Here is a 26,882-nt window from a genome sequence, read left to right on the forward strand (position 1 = left end):
GACCTGCAATCCAAGCTTGGGTCATGCTATAACAAAATAAGCAAATTTGCTACCTACTCAAAAAACTCCTCCCACCACTGCCACTTTCTCCATACTCAACAATGGCTTGAAGTTCCAAATTACTTGACCTTGCTCAAACTCACTAATGCCCACAAGCTCATCCACAAACCTACTAGCTGCCCCTCTCTCTCCACTGCACTAAGCCCCTACATCCCTAACCGCTCACTCAGATCAGAGCACCAAAATCTCCTACAGATCCACAAACCATTACAACCACCTGGCCACCTCCTGCTTTCCTACTCCATCTCTAAACTATGGAATTCTCTCCCACCTGATCTTCGCAACATGCAGGACCATACTAAATTCAAATCTCTCTTGTTCTCATATCTTACTACTAAATAGATATGCTCACCCCACTCAGCCATTAAACCTCCCTACTCTCTCTGAAACAACTACTCCTACTTTCACCCCACCGTGACTTTCACCTTCTGCACCCAATCCTCTCCCTCACTCAAAAAAAAAATGTCATATCTATTAAGAATGTCTGATTATTGTATTGTATTGTATTGTATTGTATGCTATACTTTCTCTGTGAAATTCATGTATTTTATTGTACATTTATTGTACTTTTATTTTACTGTACACTACATACTATCTAGAATTGATTGCATACTATCTTGAATTGATTGTATATTCTATTTCTATGTAACTGTTTTCTGGAGCTTTTCTCCCCGGGCCTCCATTGAAAACGGGCTCTTGGTGGCCCAGTGAACTTCCCCAGGTGCCAAACTGAAAATAAATAAATATACGACCTCATATGAAAATGTCCGATAAACTAAATGCAGTAAAGCAGCACTCAGAATAAAATATCAGTACAAGAAACATGCAAACTATTGTAATCTGGAGATGATGTAAGAATTGTCTTGCTTTTGTATATGTCATTTATGACTATTTTCATGACTGTTGTCGCTAATCATCATGAGATAGTAGCAGCAGTGAAATAAGCACAAGTTTACCAAATGCACATATAAGTAGAACTGTGATTAGTCATATGCAACTTGAATAGCCTAGAATGAACTAGAAATGTCAATGTCTATATAAAAAATAAAGAGCACTCGCTGTGAAACAGATAACAGATTTTAAAAGCAACTGAATCCTCAATTTGTACCTTGTGCTCCTGGAAATCTAGGAAATCAATTAGTATGGTTTCCATATTTAATCTGGCCAGCATTCCAAAATCCTTACTGATGGACAAGAGCAGAAACATGACAAATATAGTGAGCAGAGATAAGATTTAAATGGATTACCACATGCATCCTTCCCTAACATATCTGTATTGCTGATAGCTCAGCAGAGTGATTTAAGGCAACTGAACTTCATGTAAGCAGCAAAGTGCAGAAGTGAGCTTGCTGTTTATTTCAGAATGCAAGCTGGTTTGTCTAATATTTTTTTAACAAAATTAACTAAGATTAAAAAACAGTCAAATAAGGTTATAAGTTCCTTAATGTAGACACTTTCTTGCAGTCTTTATAAATCTCACAATAATAGAACTACAGCTCACTGTTAATACAGATGGGTCAGACGTTAAACTTTACTGTTCCCAATTAAGAAAGAGTACCAAGTTGTGTTATATAAGACCTGGAGCATAACAGAGATGAATCATTAATTCAGAAGCAAGTCAGATGTTGCACATAGTGAAGACGATTAGTTTGCATTATAAGATTATCTGCTTTTTTTTGCACTGTAAATGACAGCTTGCTATTAACATCTATATGTAGTGTGTTGCTTTATATTCAATGAAGTACTGCTGAAAAGACAGAACATAATGATAGGATAACTATGCCTGCCAGGAATCATAGTTGCAAAGTGTACAGCTGCAATTGGTAGAGGACAGCAGATTTTGGTAATCACAGAATTGTCTCAGCTGGCAAGAGATGAACATCTAATTAGCAGCTTTAGTTCTGAGAAAAGTTAATAGACGGGAAGATTGTGAATTATATTCTTTATCCTTCATGTAGATTAGCATTTCAGTAAACCTTCTTCTGCAATGTGCATGAATACACGCACCACAATGAAGTTATGTCATGTACATGGTTCCATGACTGTAAAATGGGAAAAATACTTCTTCCTTGGTGGATGAGTGATGGATGGAAAACAATTTTATTATGCAGCCTATATCCCTTCAAAGATACATTCATACTTGCCCTAATACCTAAGCTCCTAGTCAAAACAAGCAGCTTATCTTAGTTAAGATGAGACTCCAGTGGGTAAAGAAGCAGTGAATGTATGTAGGGCTCAGAAAATAAACCATTCCATTTAGATAACAGTTGGTAGAGCAAGATATGGAGGTGGTAAAGTAAGCTCTTGTTTGCTTTTGGAGCTTATGCAGAATTGTGCACAAAAACCCAGTACAACCATGGCAATGGCTGCATAGCAGCTGCTGTACCTACAACAAGTAAGGCCAAAACTAAGTCTAAAACAAATGAAACTGGTGACATACCAAATTAAACATGATATACAACAACAAAAAAAGAATCATGGATAAAATCAGAAAATGTAATTCCCATAAAGATAACTCTCACATCAAATTAATCAGGCAACTAAGGGGCTAATTAAGTCCAGTAAAGCAAATTCTGTGATTAAGATAGACTTTCAGGTAAAAGACAATAACAGGCCTTCTTCAGCTATGCCAGAAGCCTCAAAGGCAGCATATAGCACTGTGCTGAACCTGGAGGGTAATGGTGCCATATTCACTGAGCCAGGTGATGTAGCAAATCTGTTGGCTGACTAATTCATTTCCAACTTTACCTCCCACTCACCCCAGCAACCTTCCAAGAAATATCCTCAACCATAACTCCAATTATTTAGAGACAGCTTGTCCTGGCTGTGCTCACTGAGGCAAGAAAACTGCCTAAATGGACCAAGATAATATTCTGGGATACCTCCTGAAATAAACTAAAATTGTACTTAGCAGTGCTACTTGAGTCACTATTTAACTCAAAACAGGCTTTGTGCCATGAGAATGGAGGACTGTGATGGTCATCCCCTTCATAAGGGTGGACCATCAACAGATCCCAGAAGCTACAGACCCATTAGTCTGACTAGTCCTATTTGAAAAGCCATGGAAAGAATTATCATGAAAAGGATAAACAAAGACATTGGAGGCCTGCAGACACCAAATCCATCCTAGTTTGTCTTCATCAAAGGAAGGCCATGTCTACTGAACCTTGTTGACCTCTTTGAAAAAAGTCACCAATGCAATAGATGAGGCTAAAATGGTATACACTGGCTACCTTGGCTTGGCTAAAGCATTTGATACAATACCCATCTCAAGCATTGTTAACATACTTATGGAATAGGTTCATAGGTTCATAGTTGCTTACTAGGCTAACTGTCACAAGGGCCTTTTTAACCCTAGCCATGCATTCCATATTTCTGACAAGTTCTGGTACCCTTGTGTAAGCACGTGTTTGGGAGGTGAAATATTTACAAGAAGAGTCCCAGGAGATGAACCATCTGTAGGGCTGCCTGTGTCCATTAAAGACATGGGTGGCAAACCAGGGATGAATTTCCCATTTCCCATCCAATTGTCTAGGTTACACTTGAATTGGTTTAGGGAGGAACTCTGCTTCACATGGATAGGAAGCCTGCTCCAGAGAAGTGATAGTCTCTGGGATACATACCTGTCTCTCCAGCAGGTCCTATTTGCAGGAGGTCCATCAGGGTGGGATCTAACAATGACTTGTATGCCATGCATAGATCTCCCCTCAACAGCCTATAGAAGACAGAATACAGGGATAGGGCCTAAAGGCAGTCTGCAAAGGACATGCTACTTACACCCTGTATTCTTTTAGTGAGGACCCTATGTGGGCATTTCAATTAATGGATATGCCTGGTTAGGTACATACCAAAGGAGGCATTGTACTCAATGATAGGTCTGATGAATGCCAAATACAGTGGAACAATGGCTTCCTTGGACCTAGATGCCATAACTTTGTTTATAAGTTGTACAACATAGAATGGTTTATTCATTACTGTAGACACATGATGGTCAAAAACTACATTATTTTCAATGTGTGTCCCCAAATCCCTGACTACTGGGTCAACTCTTAGGAGTGTGTTGTAAATATGATAGTCAACTCTTAGGGGTGAATGACTTCCTGCCAGATACTATTATGCAGTTCTTGGGATTTAGTTTTAATCCACATCTCTGACACCAGTTATTTGTCTATGTCAGCCCTTCATGGAGAACATTTGTGTTGGAGGGAGATTCTATGACTGCTCCTAATTTGTAATCATCTGCAAATTTACTCAGCCAGAGGACACTGACATTGGCCTTGACTTCAGAGAACTAAATGCCAAAAAGGAGCAGTCCCAGGACCAGTCCCTGAGGGACTCTGCTTATGACAGGCCTCTTTGTAGAGGTAAACTCCCAATTTCTAGCTTCTTGGGTCCTGTCTGTGAGCCAACTGGCTATCCACCTCTTGAGTTTGTCAACCTAGTCCAAGTGGGTTATTGTGTCAAATGCCTTGGCCAGGTCAAGGCAGGCAATGTGAACCATTTTACCTTCATCTGTTGCTTTGGTGACCTTCTCAAAGAAATCCACCACACTGAGTAGGCATGACCTGCCCATGACAAACCCAAGCTGGGTTGGGTCCAATGTCTGGAAGTTTCCTATGTCATTATTGATCATTTCCATGAGAATTCTTTCCATGGCTTTGTATATGAGACTAGTGAGACATATGCGGCTGTAGTTTCCATGGTCTATAGATGGCCCACCTTTGTGCAGAGGGATGACTTTTGCTGTTCTCCATTCGTGAGGCATGAAGCCTGTTTAGGGACTGCAGTTAAACAGCAATTCCAGATGGCCTGATAGGTCATGTTTCATGCTATTTAGAAGGCATCCTGGGATACTGTATGGCCCCATTGATGCAGTGATCTTGGGCTTAGAAAGAGCATTATGGATATGTTCCCTAGTGATAGCAGAGGGAGTTATATTTGATGGTATTTCCTGAGGGAAGGTTGAGGGGACAGAGGGGGTAAAGTTGAAGCTGAATTTGTCAGCAAGTAGGTTTGCTATATATTTTGCCTCAGTATAGCAGTCTCCATTAAAACAAGCTCTGCACATAATTATGTATGGCCTTTGAGGAAACAGACATAGCTAAAGAATGCCTTGTGGTTGTGGTTGTGGTTGTGCTTGGCCTGAGAGGTACAATTTACCACAAATTTGGCTGTGGTAGGCTTTATTTGTCCTATGAGTTGTTTATTTAGTTTGATGAGAGTGCTTTTATCCTGCTGGGTGCTGCACCTCCTAATTTTTGCCATGATTTTTTTTCCCTACGTTTATTAAGCATACACCCCAGTATAATGTGCTGGATAGCCGGCTAGCTCATGGACAGGACTCAGGAGATTAGGATCAGTGAGATCATCTCCACAAAGAGGCCATTTACCAGTGGAGTCCCTCAGGGGTCCATGCTGTGCCCATTACTCTTTGGTATCTACTTCTCAGAAGTCAAAGCCAATGTCAAAGGACTCTGGCTGACCATGTCCACAGATGATTGCAAACTGTGTGCAGTCACAGGATCCCCCCAAGATGCAAACATCCTTAAGGAAGATCTAACACAGACAAATGACTGGTGCCCAAGCCATGCCAAGAAAAGCATTATAGTACCTTTTGGGAAGACAGCCACCTCAGAAAACTACATCACTGATAAAACACTTCTAAGAGTTGACTCACTAGTCAGGGATCTGGGAACTCATGTATATAGTAACCTAGCCTTTGACCAACATGTGTCCAAGGTAAAGGAAATCTTTGTATGTTGCTCAGCTTATAAATAAGTGCATGGCATCTAGGTCCAGGGAAGTCATTATACAACTATACTTGGGCCTCATCAGACCCATCATTGAGTATAATGCCCCCTTCGGTATGCACCTAACCAGACACATGCAGCAAATGGAACATCTGCAAAGGTTCCTTACAAAAAGAACACAGAGCATAAACACAATGTCCTATGAGGATTGCATCAAAGCCCTCTCTCTATACTTGGTCTCCTACAGACTACGGAGGGGTGATCTATGCCTGGCTTACAAGGCATCCTTGCACCAAGTCCTGAGGGACCTTTTGCACATCTGCAAATCAAACAGCAACAGAACGTCTTGATCCAAATACCTAAATTTTGCTTGTGGCATAAATAGGACATGTTGGAGAGACAGATGTGTATCTCAGAGAATTCCCATGATTGGAATAGGCTCCACATCCACGTGAAACAATGTCCCTACCTAACCCTATTTACCAGTAGCTTGGACCCTTGGAAGGGAAATCAGAAATTCACCCATGGCTTGTGCAAAAAAAAATCTCCCTTTAAAAAATAAAAACATAAAAAAAAACTGGGTTATATTTGGGTGGTTTATAAAGGCCCTAGTGGTCATTTGCCTAGTATACCACTATGAATCTATGAACTTAATATGGATGGCAGAGGTATGCTGGAATGGCTATGCAATAAGCAGCCATGGAATACAATAAAAATTATTAATGTTAGGATTTTCACTTGGAAAATAAATGTTGGCATATATGGGAACATAACCTTTTACAGACCCCACTAAATATCAATGTGTGACTCATCAACAGCTAATGGTTTACCAAGAAAAATATCAATCTACAAAGAACTGAAAAACATATCTGTTTTTGCAGGGAACAACCCCTGATAATTGCTAATTTTATATATATATATATATATATATATATATATATATATATATATATATATATATATACACACACACACACACACACACACACACACACACACACACACACACACATAGTTCACTGTATATAGCATGTTGAAATTTTAATTGCAAATAATAACCACTGGTGAGCATTTGCCGACTTAAATAAAGGACCAGAGTTTTGGAAACTTTCTTTAGTTTGGGGGCAAATAGTAAAACAATGTATATTCATGTCACCCACTCCATTTTCCATCACAATGACTTTGTATAATTTCATCATAAAGAATAATTTCAAGGGACTCTATGCAAAATAACATTTTATTTAGACACAACTGTCCAGCAACAATCAACAATCACATATACAGGTTTTCATCTTTTTAACAGAAAAACTACACTCTGGATATTGAAAACTCTTTATATCATAAAAAAAGACAGCTATATTCTCTCTCTCTCTTTCGGCTATATTAATGGCAAATAATGTACGCAAAAGAAAATATGTTAATGTTGCATCACTGGTGTCCCTTTCTCTCTCTCTCTCCCTCTCTTTTCCAATTTGTTATTTTCTAGAGGACCAGTACTACAAGCTTTAGATAAAGAGATAAGAAAAGCAGGAACTGGCTTTCCAAAGGCACATGTAAGTTATTTCATGTATGCTGATGTTTTGTGGTTGGCCATATCTTTGGCATTTACAACTGATATGTTATAGTGCTGTATAATAATTATAAACTCAGTCCAAATGCATCAAAACATCTAAAACTAGTAGAAGCTAAGGATTATATGGTTAGTAATAATAACCATTTCTGAAAGTTTGAAAATATGAAATACTTGGGCATTCAATAGCATATGAATCGTAGGGAATGGTAACTCAAAACATTCAGACATTGAAAAGTGACAAGATCACATTTTACAATGAGATCACAATTACTGGCATGTATGTATGTATGTGGCTGTACTGATATAACACATTTATTTATTTATTTGTCTTTGCTGGATAGTCTGACTGAGCAAAGTCAATTTGCAGCAGTGGCCTGGGGAGAAAACCTACATCTAATTACAATTTACAAATTATATATACAAGTACAATATAGAATGGCATGCTATATATAAAAGTACAATATACAATGACATGCTATACATATATGTTCAATTTACGTCATATTTAATAGTCAGCTTTGTCTATTACACTTCTATATGTAGAAGTTTACAGATGGTTAACATTCTGTCATCTGTAATATTTGTGAATTTGCTTGTCATGCTACAGAACTATTTTAAAGTATTAATGTTTATAGTATAGGGTATATCCAGGTAAGCAATGCAGGGAGGTACGGACATTTTTGAGAGTACATCAACAGTTTAGAATGTGGTAGAGGATATTAGAATTTAGAAAAGATTTAGTGAGGTGAGAAAATGGGGAGAGAAAGAGAGATGCATGATGGGAAAGGGATTAGGATAAGATAGGGAAGAAATGCTGGGATATTAGAAAGTCAGCCTGGGGATGTAAATGATTACTTTCCTAAACATATTGTTTCTATTTAGAGTTTATTATTTCTCTTTAAAAATACTGTTTGATAGACCCTGTTCAAAAATATATTTCTAGGTTCTATTAATTTTCTCATGAAAAATGTCAGACCTTGAAGTCAGCTAAAATCTGTACACCACAATTTATAAGAAAAGACTAAGTGATCATTTATTACATTTTGGCATTGCTCATCCAGGTCACTTAAAGCAGAATTCCATTAACAGATAGTTAATTAGGTCTTCAAGGCTCACTTCAAGGTTTGATGATTTCCACTATTGAACAGTGACTATCAACCAGCTTTACCTAAGAGCATGATCAAAGAGGTTCCCTAGTGAAAGGGATAGCATTCATAAGCCATTTATAGAACTTGAAATGCCTACTTCTAAAACAGTGAGTGATAAGCAGATGCATGTGAGCTATAAAACTGACTATTTAGATATCAAGAAAACTGGTGAACATAATTTGACATTTCTAAAAGGAAATTCAAATGTTTCTGCATCTGCTGACAAATATCCACAATTTGGTATTTTAATGGTAGTAGCCTCTAAAATGTATCTGCAAGTGAAGTACAGAAGGTGATTGGATTGACAATAAAAGAAACAGTACCCCTCCATATGATTGTTAACTCCCACAGGGAAAGCCTTAACTGTTCAGTCAAATGTTCTGATTTTACAAAGTTTATATTAATTTAGAAAAAAAATCAGTGGGTGAGAGAAAAGATCATTTAGACTTCTTATAATATTAAAAGTGCTGTTTTTAAGATTTTTTCACTAATTGTACACAATAAGATTTTTCTAACTTTGCAGTTGTGCCTGAAATTAGTTATCATTGTAGGTTTAATGTGATTCTTTTTTCAATCATGTATTTAAGTCAGCTGTTTTAATTGTCCAACCTGTGTGATCAAGTTTAATTTTAGATGAAAGTGCTTTTATTAATGTTCTTGGATATTGAGTACATATATATATATATCTGTCATATATATATATATAAATATATATATATATATATATATATATCTGTCATATATATATATATAAATATAATGAAACACTCACAATATAGATCTAAAAAGACAAACACAAGATGTGCAAATATAATAAATACATAAAATGTCCCCCCATGCACCCACACCCCCTGCTACTTCTAAATGCCAACTTAGAGATCACATAACAGTGGGTAAAAGTCAAATTCCCAATCCCCACTGTACCTCATTCACCTACAAGGTAATGCCAGCACACTGCAGTTATTTGACTATTTGATCTCTGGTGTCATCATAAAAAATTTTCAATATTGTAAACATTTGACAAAGTAGAGTCTTCCCATATCGATCGACTGATCAATCTATCTATCAGTTGGTCTACTTAAAATAATCTAAACATAATATTGACAGCAAAAATATCAACAAAAACATCTAAACAGAAATGATCAACAAAATCAAAGTGATACTAGAGAAGGGTTTATGCTCTTTCCCCACTCTTTACAACCTCAGAGGTGGTATATCTAATTAGCAGAGGGTGTTGAAGGTGTAGGGTGCCTGCCTCCCTTACAAAACATTTAGTTTTTGATATAGTTAGATTTTGTCAATATTTTGTGTTTTGAAATTTTTGAGTTTAGATATCTTTCTGTCAATATTTTGCTATTAATATCATGCTGTTTAGATTATTTTAAGCATATCTATATGCATAGGTGTGTGAGTGTGAGTGTGTGTGTGTGTGTGTGTGTGTGTGTGTGTGTGTGTGTGTGTGTGTGTGTGTGTGTGTGTGTGTGTGTGTGTGTGTGTGTGTGTGTGTGTGTGTGTGTGTGTGTGTGTGTGTGTGTGTGTGTGTGAGTGTGTGTGTGTGTGTGTGTGTGTGTGTGTGTGTGTGTGTGTGTGTGTGTGTGTGTGTGTGTGTGTGTGTGTGTGTGTGTGTGTCTGTGTGTGTGTGTGTGTGTGTGTGTGTGTGTGTGTGTGTGTGTGTGTGTGTGTGTGTGTGTGTGTGTGTGTGTGTGTTTGTGTGTGTGTGTGTGTGTGTGTGTGTGTGTGTGTGTGTGTGTGTGTGTGTGTGTGTGTGTGTGTGTGTGTGTGTGTGTGTGTGTGTGCGCATATAAAAAACAAACCTGATGAACTCAGTATCCAAGAACATTAATAAAAGCACTTTCATCTAAAACTTTACTTCATCTGACAAGTTGGACAATTAAAACATAAAAATATAATACAGTGAGAGACTGATAATGGCATATTGGCTATTTACTACTTCAAAATACTATTTGAATGTGTTATATACTCTTATGTATTATTATAAAAACCTAAGATTTGCACAGATAATTAGTATAATAAAGTATTAAAAGTATGTAGCCTCATGCGTAATGTAAAACACCAGAAAAACTTTAAGTCTCAAACCTCAACAGTATTTATATCTCAAAAAATGGATTATTGTAACCAAGACTGAAAAGTTCTAGAATGACCATGACAAACAAAAGTTATAGAGTACCAGGAACCTGTCTGTGGATTCACTCAAGAAAAAGTACAGTTGTGTAAGCAAATTTACCATCATAGTAGATATTCAAATAGATTACTGTTACAGAACCCTAAGCGACATGGGACTTATCCTGCCAAGGTCAAATGTTTGTCCAGCTTAAAAAGGTTTTGAGCACCTTCAACATGTTTGTATGACCCTTAGAGCTCAAGGGTAGGTCAGTATAAAACAGACATACAGATGCCAAAACTTCACAGCTATCACATCTCAGAAACAAGAAGTCTAGCGCCCAGACATAATAAGATAGGAATACATTCATTTGAGTGACCTAACTTTCCTCAATCGGGTATAACATTGAGTTGAAATGTCGAATTTCTTAGTGGCGAACGGTCGGAATGTCATACAAAACACAAAATGCGACATTTCTGACAACTCTAGCAGCTAAACAAGTGCTACCATGGGTCAAGGGGGGGGGGATAGTTTGCATTTCGCTACAACTGCGTTCACAATTATGATAATTTGCCACACTGCTTTTGAACATTTTCTGATTGGCCATCAATCGGCCGATCAAATGAATGTATACCAATAAAATATACTAAGAGGAAAGAGAAAGTAAAGATCTCATCCTTACAAAACAAAATTTATAAGGAAAGGAGAGCGTGTGCTTGTATTGTTATAGTGATCTAGTCTAACATCTTTTTCTTCTTCTTTCAGCTTTTCCTAGTTAGGGGTCGCCACAGCAGAACTCCAGTCCATCAATGATTGGCAGTAGATTCTTACGGTGCCAAGGTGCCAGCCCGACGCCCAACCTTCAACGAAGGCACGCCCATTCACGTATATCTTTCGAACGCCACTCAACTGCGGGGAGGACATGCAGACTCCACACAGAAGGCGCTCCAGCCAAGAATCAAATGGGAGAACCTTTTGCTGTGAGGCGACAATGCTACTACTGCACCACCGCGGCTACAATCTAGTCTAATATCTACTGTTATGGTAATTTTACTTACATAACTGTACTATGTTCAGTAGATCAATGTTGCAGTAGCTTAAACTATGAGATAAATACCAAACCTCAGAAAGAAAGGGAAGGAGAAGAATGGTCAGAATCTGAACTTTGGAGATTTGGCCTATCAAAGAAAAAAGATTGATTTTTTTAATGCTTGGTAAATATGTGAGGAGAAAACCATGTTGCAGCCTCTAGAATATTTGTAGAGTACACCACAATTCCATAGATGCAGCCATAGCCCAGATAGAATGGCCTCTAATTTTTCATGAAATTGCCTTGTTATTATGAGAATAACAGAACTGAATTGCATGAGACAACAAACTGGAAATTGAAATAAACACTTGATTAGAATTCCTGAATGTTTCTGTTCTATTAATGTAGTACTTGAGTTGCTTGTGGCTACCCAAAGTGGGTAGAATTCTTTCTGCCTTATATTTTTTTCTCTTAGATGAATAGCCTGGCTCATTGCAATCTATGAAACTACTTTACACAAAATGGAAGGATTACTTCTCAAAGTTGCTGTGTCCTTGTGAAAGGTATGGTATGGCTGAATCACCACAAGAGCTTTAAATACAGATACTATTCCTCGAAAAGGCAGACCAAGGAGTAACACTGCTTTCCACGTTAAGAACTTTAAATCAGACTTTTGAACTGGTTCAAAAGGAAAAAGTGTTGTGTTCCTGAAACAAAATTAAAAGCCCATGAAGGGGCCACAAGTTTTTGGGATTCTGGTTGGACTGCTATGTAGTACCCCTTTCAATAACTGCTTTACTTGTTATACAGAAGAAAGTGGGTTTCATGGGCAGACAAACAGAGATGGCAGAAAGGTAAGTCTTGATGGAAGTATAAGAAAGTCCAAAGGATAATAACTCACAGTGGTAAAAGAACACCCAAAGGAATTTGAGCCTTTAAAGGATATTGGTTCTTGCTTTGGCATCATCCAGAAAATCTCTTCCACTCAGCCATGCATGATTTCCTACTAGCATGTTTCATAGCCTCCTCTAATTCCTTCTGCATGTCTTCATAAAAAATATCTGCCTAAAGGTTATTAAAATACTGTCATGCAGATAGTCAGTCTGAAAGTGGAGGTCCTGCAGAACTTTAACAACTGTTGGTTGTGAATGGAGGCAAGCAGATCTGCTTAAAGAGTTTCCCACAGATGGATCCAGATTCAGTTTACATTTATGGTTGGTCTGTCCTTGTACTGCTCAGCTTGTCTACCACTACATTATGCTCTGATGGTATGCAAATGTTCTGAAAGGAAAGATTTAATGGACTTTGTTAATGCATTAATTTATGCTGGGATTTATTTGAGATTTATATGTTTCAGCTTGTCTTGCTGGTTCCAGATGCCCTGGACTTTACCTGTGTCTGGGTGGGGTAGGTGTTGGATGAATCAGGGGAAGACCTGGGTTTATTATAACTTGTCCAATCTCCAGAGAATCTCCCTCACAACAAAATTTAGTACTGGAATCTGAAGTGATACGGGATGTAGACGAATCTACACTGATTTGAGAAACCACTGAACTTTTCTGATTTGAAGTCTAGCTAGCTCAATCATGAGAATAGTGAAAGCCATAAAACCTAGAATTCAGGGAAATTACCTGGCTGATGAGAATGACTGGGGAATTTCAAGAACTGTTGCTTGTAATAATCCACCTTGTCTTGAGGAAGAAATATCATCATAAAAGAGCGGCTGTGAGACACCATTAGCAGACTATTCTTTTGAGAGAATAAGTGATTTTTCTAGGTTTGTTTGAAAGCCCAGACCGAGTTTTTCCCCAAGAAATGAGATCTTAAACAGTCTGAAAAAGACTCTGCAAAAATAAAACTGTTATCTAAGTATGGAAAAATGTATATTCTCTATAATTTGTAATGGGCTATAACAGGGGCTAGACACTTGGAGATATATATATAATCCAAAAGGCAAAACAGAAAACTGAAAATGTGAACCCAATACAAAAAAATCTTAAAAGTGTCTAAAATCTTTAAAAATGGGGATGTGATGATTGGTGTCTTTTAGATCCAGTGTTAAACTCTGAGGAGACATGAGTGGCAAGATAGCATTTTGAATTTTTATGTGAAGATTTAGAAATGAAAGATTAAAAACAGTTTTCTAGGTTCCTTCTTTCTTTTGCATCAAAAAAATCTTTGAATAAATGCCTTTCCCAATTTGATATGAAAGAACAACCCTGTATGTCTTCTGGAGACAACATCTGGTCTGGAAGAGGAGTCAACAGTAATGTTTAGTTGGATGGTTGAGGAAGAATCTCTTGAAAGGCAAGAAGGGATTTCCAATGCAATTAGTAACCATTCTGAATTATGCCCAGAACCTAGGTGCCTGATGTGATCTTCTGCTAAAGACAGAAGTAAAGATTCATAATTTGGGAAAGATTTACAGGATTGCCAGGGTGGAGAGGAAAAAAGGCTGATTTGATGCACAGCCAGTCAGTCTTTTCAGCCAGCCCTTGTTCTTGGGAGGAGCCTCCTTTCCTTTTTGCACCCCCCCCCCCCGCCTTAATTTCATCAATAACTGCTTACCTGTTTTTTTTTTCTTTCTTTTTTTTTGAAGGAACTGCTAATGTTGTTTTATACAGAAAGAACCTAACCTAGCTTGAAATTTCACAATTTAAACCTCTGAATGAGCTTTCTCCTTTTGTCAACTCAGATAGCACCTCATTATTCAAAGGATCATTTAACAGTCCAGCCTTCATGTCTTTGGCAAGTTTTTGAAGAAAAGCCAAACAAACCTTCTCATTACTGAAACAGTGATAGCTGTCCTGGATATTGAATTAGCCATATCATAAGAGCACTTAAGTGAATGCTTGTTGATCTGTGAGACACTAGAAAGAAGTGAATCTAAAGACGTTCTAATGTCTGACTGAGGAAGGTTAGATAGCAGGGTTTTCATTTTATCAAACAATGCCAATAAAAACATAGACACGAGTTTGACAGTTCCCTGCTCTAAATGCTAGAGTGTTGAAACTATATACCTTTTTTCCAAAATGATAAAAAAAACTCTGCCATCCTCCTCAAAGGTAGTAGGGTTAGCTTCCATAAGATGTTTTAGAAAGGGAAGGTTTTTGACAGCGAGACCGCAGCAAGATCTGCCTGGACTTTCTAAACAGAAATATACGAGTTTGGGAGACCTCATAAAACTTGTCAGATTTCTTTGGAGCTGGAAGCTGACTGTCAGGCAAAGTACTAATTGTAAGGAAGGCAACTTTGAAAGCTGAAAGAACAGGAGGAATATTTGCAGGCTGAGGGATATCCACCTGTAAAAAAATCATAATATATTTCTTGTGTTTCTGATAGGTTCATAGGTTCATACTAGACTATCTGCCCTGGGGCAATTATAAGCCTAGCCCAATTTTGTTTGGCTTATGCCACCCCTTGATTTGAGTATACTGTGCCCTTTTTAAGGTTTAGTTTGCTGTGCCTCTGTCTAATAGTGACATGGAAGTAATCCCCAGGACAAACCTACGATCCCCCATCCACTCATCAAGATTCTTCTTGAAGAGATTCAGTGAGGTGCTCTGCCTAACATGAATTGGAATTCTGTTCCAGAGCGAAGGGAGCCTCTGGGTTATGAATCTGTCCCTCCAGCAAGTTCTATTTATTTCAGTGCTGAGGTTCAAGTCCCTCAAGCGTGTGGCACTAAGGGATTTAGATTTACTGAGGTGGAGCATGTCCATTAATTCTGGATTTGGACATAGCTTTATATGTCAGGCATAGATGGCGGTAGTAGGCATATGCAAACTGAGTAGAGAGCTTTTTTTTAACCGCAGCATATGGCATCTGTTTGAGTCCTTGATCCTCTTGGTGAGGTACTTTTGGGGTGGCTCTAAGAGATTTAGATTTACTGAGGTGGAGCATGTCCATTAATTCTGGATTGGACATAGCTTTATATGTCAGGCATAGATCGCCTCGAAGTAGGCAGTATGCAACTGAGTAGAGCTGGAGTTTTTTTAACTGAGCAGCATATGGCATCTGTTTGAGTCCCTTGATCCACTTGGTGAGGTACTTTTGGGGTCTTTCTAATTGCTGCAGGTGTCGGGTACGGTACATCCCAAAAGGGGCATTGTATTCTATGATGGGCCTGATGAGGGATGAATAAAGGGGCACAATTACCTCTCTTGATCTAGATGTGAATCCTTTCATGATGAGGTGGGCTATGTAAAAGGTCTTTCTAACCACTTTAGCAATGTGGTTGTCAAAGGAGAGATTGCTATCAACTTGGGTCCCCAGATCCCTAATTACTTTCTCTGTACTTAATGTGTTACCACCTATGTGGTAATTTGTGGGCACATTGTTATTGCCAAAGGGTATGACTATACACTTTTTGGCATTTAGCTTTAGACCATGGCTCTGGCACCAGTTATCCGTCTCTGTGAGACCTTTTTGAAAGATGTTTGTGTCAGCTGGAGAGTTGATTATGGTGCCTAGTTTGCAGATGTCTGTGAACTTGGTGAGCCATAGTCCTCCCACGTTGGCCTGTACCTTGGAAAAGTATATACCGAACAAGAGCGGTCCCAGGACAGAACTTTGTGGGACGCCACTTGTGACCGGTTTTGAGTCTGACATGGCTCCAGCAACTCTCACTCTGTGGGTTCTGTCTTTGAGCCAGTTTGCAACCCATCTTGTGACATGGGGTTTATATTTAAGCTGGATAGCTTATCTATGATGCCCGAGTGGGGTATTGTGTCAAATACCTTTGCTAGGTCCAGATAGGCTGTGTGGACTACCTTCCCTTCATCTATGGCTTTGGTGACTGTTTCGAAGAAGTCAACCAGGTTCAAAAGGCAGGATCTGCCCTTGACGAAGCCGAACTGGGTAGGATCTAGTGTCTGTAGGTCCCCAATGTCTTTGTTTATGAGCTCCATGATGATCCTCTCCATAGCCTTACAGACTAAGCTAGACAGGCTTATGGGGTGATAGTTTCCAGGGTCCGTGGAGGCTCCACCTTTGTGGAGTGGGACCACTGTTGCTGTACGCCATTCTGTGGGCACATATCCTGTAGTGAGGCTGAGATTGTACAGCTGTTTTATTTGAGGGATTAGTTCTTCTTGGAGTTCATGTAAGATGCGACCTGGGATGCCATCTGGTCCCATGGAAGCAGTGTCACTATGCCTGATATATAAACCATGTCTTTTTGTCCCCTATGTAAGTGGTTGTTCATCCTGCTAATTGTGTCTGAGAAGGACAACTCTTCATCTGGGAAAATGTTTTCTTCTGATTCAGCTTCCCATTTCTCTGGAGTAGATAACTGACAGGCATAGTCTAATCCTATTTCTTGAATATAAGATTCAGATTCAGAATCAGATAGAGAAGGAAACATTTTTCTTTTAGAAATTCCAGCTTGTAATAACTGAAAGGCTTTGAAAGGCTTTGAAAAGACCCTTAGCAAATCCTAGCCAATCATGTTTTGCTCCTTTAGCTGTAGGGAACCCTAGTGTGTCTGTATGTTTGAATTTATGTTTCCTTTTTGTGGTGCATTAGTGGTTCAGTCATCCATCTGTGAATCTGACACCTCTGTGCAGTCATGACAAGCAATAACATCCACCCACTCTTCTGATGCCCCAAATAGTTGTTCTCCCCTAACTGAAGTGGATGTCCAAGTGGCCTTGAAGGGCATGTTAACATTTCAGCCCACAGCAGCCTCACAAGGGGCAATGCTAGAGGTGCTGAGAGGAACCAGAGAGTCTCTGACATGGCCACAGTAATCTAACTGCATAAAGGCTGAGGCAATATGGAAACTAGTGAAGAAAGTGAAGCTTCTCTTGAAACCTTTTTTTTTTTTTGCGGACTGGGGAAACATCTGAGAAGCCAGAACCATGGTCCGTGATACTGCCAGTAAATGTTTTAAGTTTTTGGCTCTCTAAATGTAGAGGAAACTTCACCTGATTGTAAGGGTTTTAGGCTTAAAAGATGAACAGATTAAGCAAGAATGAGTATCATGTTCTTCCTCCAGACAGAAGAGACAAGATCTAGGATGATCTTTACATCTTAAGTCTGCAACAAGAATAGTACCACTACCTATTTATTTATGCAGAACACTATACAGCACACACACACACACACACACACACACACACACACACACCAAGTTGGCTGCCATGAGATTAGAACCCCTACCTATTCAGTCTTACAGTTGCATGGTATTTGTCAACATATGAACACTTGTCCTTTGTCCTAGATATACATTCTGACAATAAAAATTATACTTTTCCACAAAAAAAATAGAATGTAATCCTCAATGAGGTACTTATCTGCCCAATTTGCAATACATAGACTACTGCAAACCTATGAATTCAGAGCTGTCAGCAAGATCTGATTGTTGCTTCAATGGCAAGAAAGTTCATATGTTTTGGTGCCCATATATTTGTTTTATACCTCTCATGGTTGCACAGGCATCCGGTACGTGACCTGAAGCTTTGGAAGCTGGCTGTATGTCCATTCCCTGGTAGGATATATCCCATATAGCTTAGACTACTTCGGCAGTGATCTAATGATGCACACATACCAGGTGCCTAGCTGTGGGTACATGAGAACCAGAGACCAATTTGAGAGAAATGGAAGACAGCCTGAACTGAGCTTCAGTATCAAGTTTGGACTGTCACAAATTGATGTACATCTTAGACTTCATGGTGAGCTGTTAGTAAGCAGCAATTACACGGATCAAAAATCTGTTGAGTTTGTTGGAAGTGAACTCCAACAATGTGTATGATACAGATATTACCACATGCCCAGGGGGTGTTGCTGAGGCTAGAATCAACTCTGGGCAAAGGATAGCTATCTAACTTTGAAATGTTATTTAGTTTTCAAAGGTCATTACAGAATCTGATACTTCCATCAGATTAGGAACTAATATATTCTGGGTTGCTCCGTTAACTCCGTGGATCTTCTATTACTCATAATTTAAGCATCTTGTATTTCATCTTTCAGTAGTTGCTTCTGTAATTATGCATCTCTGCAAGGTGTTAGTCTAACTTTCCCTTCAGTTGTAGTATCAGGTTTATGCTCTGTCAGTTTAGTTCTTCAGGCGTTTCTGAGAACACCAGCTCATTTTTAAACAGAAATGTCCTTATTTCCTGTTTTTATCTTCCTGACAAGGATTTGTCTGTCTGTACTTCTGGTTGAGATTCTATCTTCTCCTGTACATATTTCAGCTTGCAAGCTAACAAAAGAATTTTCTACTTCTCCTTCATTCCATTGCTGTAACACATTAATGTAATAGACTTCCTCTAGACATTTAGTCTTTCAAACATCTCAAAGGGGCCTGACAACTTAGACTTGGTGCTTCAGTGCTTGAGTTTTCTGTATGTGCTCCTTTAATATGGGCATATCCAGCATTAATCTATCCTGTAAACTAACACAATGTTCTGTCATACTTTGAAATGGTGTTTTCTGTTCTTTCCTAGTCTCTTGAGCATTATCAAACAGTCGTCTGGGAGGCCTACTCAATCAAACTTGATGATTAGATGGTAGACCATGAGTCCATGCCTGGAATATGGGGAAATAATCTTATTATTATGGTTAAATAATATACTGTGAAGTCCAAGAGGTGTCATGGCTAAGCTTATGGCCCCTCAGCCATAAGCTTAGTATGTTGTTGTTGTGTCTTTCGACTTTTCCCGGTTACGGGGTCACCACAGCGGAACTCCGGTCTGCTAATGATTGGCAGTTGATTTTTACGTGCTGAATTGCCAGCCCTAATGCACAACCTTCAACAAAGGTACGCCCATTCACGTATGTCTCCACGCAGAAGACGCTATAGCTGACAGACAAACCGGTCAGCGTCTTACTGTGAGGTGACAACGCTACCGCAGCACCACCACCGCAGATTAATATGATTCTATAAAAATATTAATTTAGGAAACCATGATTTTATGAATTAATGTACATTTCTAAGTGGATATTAGTTTAAACATGAGGCCTACTATTTTAAGTTACTATAATGCCAACAGCAAAATTTACATAAAAATAAACACCCACCAAGTATTGTACAAAGTAAAAGAGCATAATAGAGGGACACTATCTTCCTGCTGTTGATCATAATCATAGCACAGTGCAGTGATTTTTCTCAGCTATATCCGATTTGATCAGGCTTGTTATCCAAACCCAGAATGATCCTTGCCTTCTTGCACTTATGAGTTAAAGGTTGAAAATATTTGGTGGTTTACCAATCAGCCTCATCATCTCCTTTGGCTCAGTGACTGTGCAGTATTAAATGAAAGGCCTCTGACTCCTCAGTACTTTAGGATGACTTTATTTATAATAAACAACTATGCCAAGAGGCATCCAGGGGGCACAAACCAGCCAGCCTTAGGCATGGCTCACTGATAACCAATGCAGATTCTCAAACATTAGCAGATAATTATACGGCCTTCACCTCTGAGTCCATGTGTAATACAAGCTGACTGAACCTAAGCAGCTGTACAGACTCTTCAGGATGGAATCAGATTCACAGGTGAGCCTCATAATGATTCTCTTTCCCCATCAAAATAAAATGGTTGATACACTTATTCATTCTCTTTAAACATGGTCATGTCCAAGTAACTTCAATTGCATTTTTAGGAGCTTCCTTGTGTTTTTTGTCCTGGTGTTTGCAGTTTGTGCCCTAGTTCCTGAAGATCTGCTCCAGCTTCATCTCTCACCATTTATGCATATACTCAGCCGGTCACTTAATTTATGCATTATTCCATCCAATTTAAAGGATTATTTTTTTTCTGACAGGTAAAAGATATTTCTAAAGTTGTGGGGACCATGCTTAAACTATTTGTTCAGGTCAAAATCATGAAAATATACCTTTTAATGTCATTTCCGGAAATAATTGCCACTTCCAGTATTTTGTCCAGCAGTCAGATTGGCATAACACATGGTTGACATGCATGCGTTTATAAATTATTGTTAAATGCAACTTGCCTGAGTGGATCTGCACAGCAGCAATGGAAATCCAATAAAGAAATACAAGTAATTCTGTTATTCAAATGTTTTAATAAAATAAATCCATATTAAAATTATTTAAAGGGGTTAACAGCATGGAGATGATTCACTCCATACAGACAGCTAAAAAGACACGGAGAGAGAATGTTATCCTTTTAAAAGTTATCACAGCTATTAGAATTCTTCTTAGCTTTATATGGATGATGGACAAGAGCCAAATGCACTTTTAACTGCTTATTCATGAATAACCATGAGGATTACTACATACAAAAGGGCGCCCTCCACCAAGAAAATATGCTGTCAAACCCTTGTATTGCAATACATCATCTTTCTTATTTATTTTAATTAATTTCCAAGCAGCTGCACAGCTAAGAGCAAGAAATACAGTCTTCTGAATGCAGGTAAAACACCATCTAAGCATTTGACAGTATTCTGTCAAGAAACAATGCTTAATTCACTTATAGCACACCTAAGAATCTTGCAACCTTTCCCAAACTGAGTTTAGACATCTCAGGACATGAAAAATGTTATCTTTCGTATACCAGAATGGCCATATTACCATGAGCACCAAGTACCTTCTAACAGCATACTCAGTCATATGAATCAAGGACTCCTTAATGGAGGCATTCTTTTAGGCGTAAGTAGATTGGACAGTGTACCAGCTACTGGTCTATGCGTTCCTTTAACATTAATGCTAAGGATGTGTTATCTGATAAATAGCCTGTACATGCACTGGTCTGAAACAGTGACTGGTGTTTGTGCTTTTGTATCTTCTTCCTTTATTAATTGGTTCACTGCTGATCTTGAATTCTGGGATTATAACTGAATACTTTATCATGTTCATTGTCTTATCTTTCCATGCAGACAATAAGCAACTACATCAAAACAAGTTTTTAAAGGATTCTTTGCTCACTTCTTACTTTTTAATCATACATATTCTTTTCTCTCTCTCTCTACTTTTTCTCCCTACTATCTGATTGCCCACACATCTGGTTAATCAGTTTATTCATTCTAAATCAGCGTTGTGAAAGTCTACCAGGATGGGCCATCATTTAGACTATCATCAAGAGTAGCTTGAGATTTTCTGATTTTTTTTTCCACAGCCCTAGCTGTGCACACCTAGCAAAATGATTGAGAAAAGTGTGAAGTAGGCTGTCCATGGAAAACATCCCCTGAATTTCACAAGGTTCTTCCGACCAAGCAGCCCTTGCCCTCCCCAAATAGCATGAGCAGTTTTTGCCCTGATCTTCAACAGGGACACTGGATTTCACAGTATGCCTCTGAGTGTGTACATTCCCCTCCTATCCTCGGGAGAGAGTAGTGGGTCATGTTCTTTTACACCTTCTCTTCCCTGCTAACCTCCATCAGTGCTGGTGCCATTAATCAAATCCCTGTTGCCTGGGTCACAGTCAAGACTCCTTCTTTCTGTATCAAAGAGCTAGGCCTAACCACCACATTTCTAGGACAATATAATAACAACCATACAGAATATTATATTCATAAAGTAGCAGAAAGTATTCCAAGAACTAAGTACTCGAAAAACCAAACTTACAGACTCTTAATTATGACTAATCATGTGACATTGTTTTAACTATTTAAACTACTGTTTTGTCTTGTTGGATATCTGATGAAGTTTTACTGCATGTAGAATGAAAGTGCTTATCTATTATTAAATAGTTTATTGGAAATGACCTCATCAGTGCATGTTTTCTCACTTTTTATTATTTCATATTCAAAGAAATAAGCCAGCACAAGAACGGACAAATGACATTTTGCTAATATGGATTACTGCAATTAGGGTACAGAAAACAGGCAAGAGGTGGTTGTAATTTACTGGAGAAAACTGGCAAAGGAACTAAGGTACTGGGAACCATTAACTAGAGAGGGGAAATGTAACAGAGTGGGATGAGGCCAAGAAGAAGTTTGGACTACAGGCTAGAGACTGTCTTTCCTACCAGGGATTGATATCAGAGTATCGGCAAAGTGAAAAGGAGAGGGAAATCTTAAGTGAAAGACCTGCTCTGGTAGAATTTTTTTTAGCTGAATCTAGAAGAGAAGCTACTGTTAAAAGGGATAATTAGTTGGACATATGAATATATTGCATGATAACTGTAATAATCAATCAGAGCAGGGTAGAAAAGATTGGGAACAGAGACTGTAAAAGCAATTTACAAGACAGCAATGGGAGGACAGATGTATGCCTCCCATGTATGCAACAAAAGTCCAGATGGTTTAGGATTGGGATCTTTGCTGGTATGTGTTTGTAAAGGTATTTCAAAGAATTTTTCCTTAGGTAGTTAGCAAATGATGGAGGTATATTTCAGAATAAAGAAGTTACAGGGAACATATGTTTTGGGTGTGTAATGAGTTCGCAAATTTTAAAAATTACTACAAAGTACTCTGTCAGAAATACTGGGTGAGCAAATGGATGTAACTAAGGAAATGATTCTTTTGAGCTAGGACACAGGATTTGAATTGTCTAGACATAGTAAGACCTTAGTAAGTTTAATTCTGTTGGCTGCCAAAAAGAAATTACTTTAAAAAATGGAAATCAAAGTCTAAACCAATTGTATTTCAAGTGTTGAATATTATAAAAGAGACAAAAGAACTAGAAGAGGGATCTTTAGAAAAAGGAAGGAACAAATTACATATAAGTAAATAGAAACCTTGGGGAAAATACATGCAGAATAATGTTCAGGAGAAGGAGGAGTGAGGTTTAAGGGAAGGCAGGAATTCAGCAATTTTATGTGATGTTGGACTCATGGCAGTTACAAAAAAAGAAAAAGTTATTTTATGTATAACGTGTGTAAATGGAAAAATGTTAATATGCTTTGTTTCCTTTTCTGTTAATATATGTTTGCCTATGTCTTAAGTGATAATTGAATAAAGGTGTTTAAAAACAATTCTAAGACAATATAATTTGGGACATTCAGCAAACTAAGCAATGAAAACATAAACCCTATAAACCTATGCTTCAAAGAGTGGGACTACATGTCCTACCAAAAATATGTATTGATGTTTCTTTTACCTACCATCTTCACAGCCAGAAAGAATATTAACATGCAGTTTTAAAATCCAAGTGTTCCTTAGAATTATTATAGGCTTCAAAAATAGCTGCAGACTGATCAACAGCATAACTTCAGCTCTCCCAGTCTGAAAAGTGTAACTGAGAAAAAGAGCTCTGTTGAATTTCTTTTGGCAAAATTCAGTTACTGGCTAGTTAATACATTGCCTGGATGCCAGCAAACAAGAAATTAGGCAATCCTAAAAGAAAATCAACCACAAAAGGTGAAAAAAAAAACACTGTCCAGGAAGGATTCTGCAGTTGTTCAGCAAAAAGCTGTTCAACCTTGAGCTTTGGTTCAAGAGATGGCTCCAGTAATTTAGAGGAAAAAAATCAAATGTGCTTAAGAGGTGATTAAAATAAATGAAACATGAAGGAGTGTATCAATTCAAACATCAAAAGGTGAAAAAAACAGAAACTTTAACTAGCCACTCAGATGAACTAATACAACTAAAAATTCAAGGCTGACATGAAGAAAAAGCTGGATGAATATAAAGTTTCTCAAGAACTGTTTAAAAAAATAGAAGAGTTAGAAGACAGAACATACACAGAAAATCTGAGATTTTCTGTCATACCAGAGAAACTGGAAGGAACAGACTATATTAATTTTATGAAAGTACAAATAAGCAACTGGGCTGGGGTTCAGTAGTAGGAACCCAGACAGAATTTACATAGTATTCCCCAAAGTACAAGTGGAGTAGACTAGATAGACATTATATTTCATAAAAACGTGCATTTAATTGAAATTTTCGAGTCTATATTAGATACTCGAAGTTACTGAACTTCGAATATTATATGATCGACACCATATCGTCGAAGTCTAGTTGCACTGAATACCTAATAAAGGCATAAAAAAAGTAAAAAAAACAGAACTACTTGCTTTAACCAGGGAGGCAAGCCCCCTGTACCCCCCACGTGGGGGGGGGCTGCGCCACCCACACCCTCCGCTACTTAAATATTCCAACTCTGAGACCGCATTACATTGAAGTAAATGGAAATCTCCCTTACGGAGATTTCCATTTACCTCTTCGATGTTATGCAGTTTCACCGTTTATGTGGCGACAATGTCAGATTCGACATTGTGAACATTCACGATTCTAATATAGACCCGAAATCTTCAATACACATGCAATAACTATTTCTACTCGTGCACCAATAAAAACCAAGATAAAAATGCTGGACAATGAAGTAAAAATAAGACACTGACACTCTTCTACCTATCTGTTAAAAAGAGATGAATTTAAGGAATGGGTAGTGGAAATTATTTCAGAGTTGTTCCAACGTTATAGCTAGTGACTCGGAAAAATGAAAATGAAGTTTTAAAATGGGGTTGAAATAAAACAGAAAGCGATATGGTTGAGAAGTAATCGAAAATACTTAGAGGGACTGACAAAGATTCAAGTATTGCAGAATAAGAAGAATCTCACAGAACAAGAAGAGGAGCCCATGCAGAGTGTTAAATAGAAAATAATGGAGTATCTGCGTAATATGCATAAGTTGAGAAAGACTGCAGTTAAGCAACTATTTCTGATAACAACTCCAGAGCACAAAAACGTTTAATACAGCAGCTTAGGTACCAAAACATTGAGAAGGTTGTCAAGAAACTTAGGGAACCTATAACAAGATAAAAAACTAGACATCCAGTAGATGTTTTACAGATATTATGGAAATTTCATGAAAATTTGTATAAAGCAGAGGAATGAGGAAATAAAGGAAGAGTACAAATGGAAATATTTATGGAATATTTAATTATGGCAAGGTTAGAAGTAGACAGGGCTCAACACCTAACAGTTAAGATAGGAGGTGATGATAAAAACAGTGATGTATAATCAATCTTCAGGAAAGACTCCAGGAACAGATGGTATTCCTTTGGAAGCTTGTAAATTAGGAGGAAAGAAAGTGATACAGATCTGGAAGAATTTGTTTAACAGTATTTTAAAAGAAGGGGAAGCACCGGCATCTTTGAAGAACGCTGTGGTGCTGCATTACCTAAACATGGCAAAGACCCTTCAGGCCCAGCTTTTGATTGACCCATTTCAATTTTAAACCATAATTATAAAGTGTTTATGTCTATACTAGCTATAAGAATGGCAGAGTTGTTGCCAAACTTTATAGATATGGATCAGTGTGGTTTTCTGGAGGGGAGGCAAAGATTTGACAACATTGATCAAACAAAGATGATCCAGCAGGAAAAAGAATACAGTAAACTCTCAGTTAACTGGACCTCAAGTAACTAGAACTCTCAATCAACCAGAAAAAAAGAAGAAATACAGTACAATTTTCATGTGTTGCACTTTCTGTCCCTCTCCCTCTTTTTAGAGTTTTAAAAAGGAAGACAAGGATAAATTTCCTCTCACCTCAACATAAGAACAATTCAAACCAAACAAATACTATAGGGTACAGTATTAGTCAGGCCTGTTTTAAATAGTAACACTCAAGCAACCAGAAACTACAGTTAACTGGCATCCAGCAATCCCCATGGGTGCTGATTAACAGAGAGTTTAATTTATAAGAAAATACCTGTTGTTGGTGGCTCTAGATGCAGAGGAAGCATTTTACAGAGAACTCTCAGATTTTATTAGTAGGGCATTGGAAGCATTTGAATTCCCTGATACAATAGCAACATTAATGAAAAAGATATATGAAGGATTGGAGGTAAGAATTAAAGTGGGAGGGCTCCTCTCAGATAACTTTTATTAGAATGGAGGAAACAGGCATGGTATGAATATAAAACAAAAGCTATAGCCATAAATTATGTAGCCACACAAACAGCAATACCCATATTTATGGGAACTTGATAAGATGAAGTATTTAGGAGCATGGATTAAATTGGCTTCTGTTACGGTAGCTAAGAATATGTGGAAAGAGACCAATCAAAAGATAATACAAAAATTGATAAACTGGAAACTCTTATTTATGGATATGGATAGTAAGATACAAACATTGAAAATGTTTTTAGTCCCTTTAGTCTTGTATGCAGGCCAGGCAAACTTTTATCAACCCAAGGAGATGTTGTGGACAAGAATTAGTAAATAATTAAAAGCATTTTCTGGGAGGGAATGAAGGCAAGAGTTAAGTGGGCTAAGTTGAATCTTCCATTAGAACAAACTGGTTTAGGTTTACCTGATTTGAAGGGATGTTTAGAGCTACACAATTAAGGCT

General features: G+C 38.0%; 1 protein-coding gene across 5 annotated transcripts in view; it reads right to left on the reverse strand.

Moving 5' to 3' along the window:
* MYPN (myopalladin) overlaps positions 1–26,882 on the reverse strand; it is a 2,130,465-nt gene that overhangs the window by 545,425 nt on the left and 1,558,158 nt on the right. The window lies entirely within an intron of this gene.

This window comes from Protopterus annectens, chromosome 14.part0 (assembly GCF_019279795.1).
Source record: "Protopterus annectens isolate FY-2018-M chromosome 14.part0, PAN1.0, whole genome shotgun sequence".
Classification (NCBI taxonomy): Eukaryota; Metazoa; Chordata; order Ceratodontiformes; family Protopteridae; genus Protopterus; species Protopterus annectens.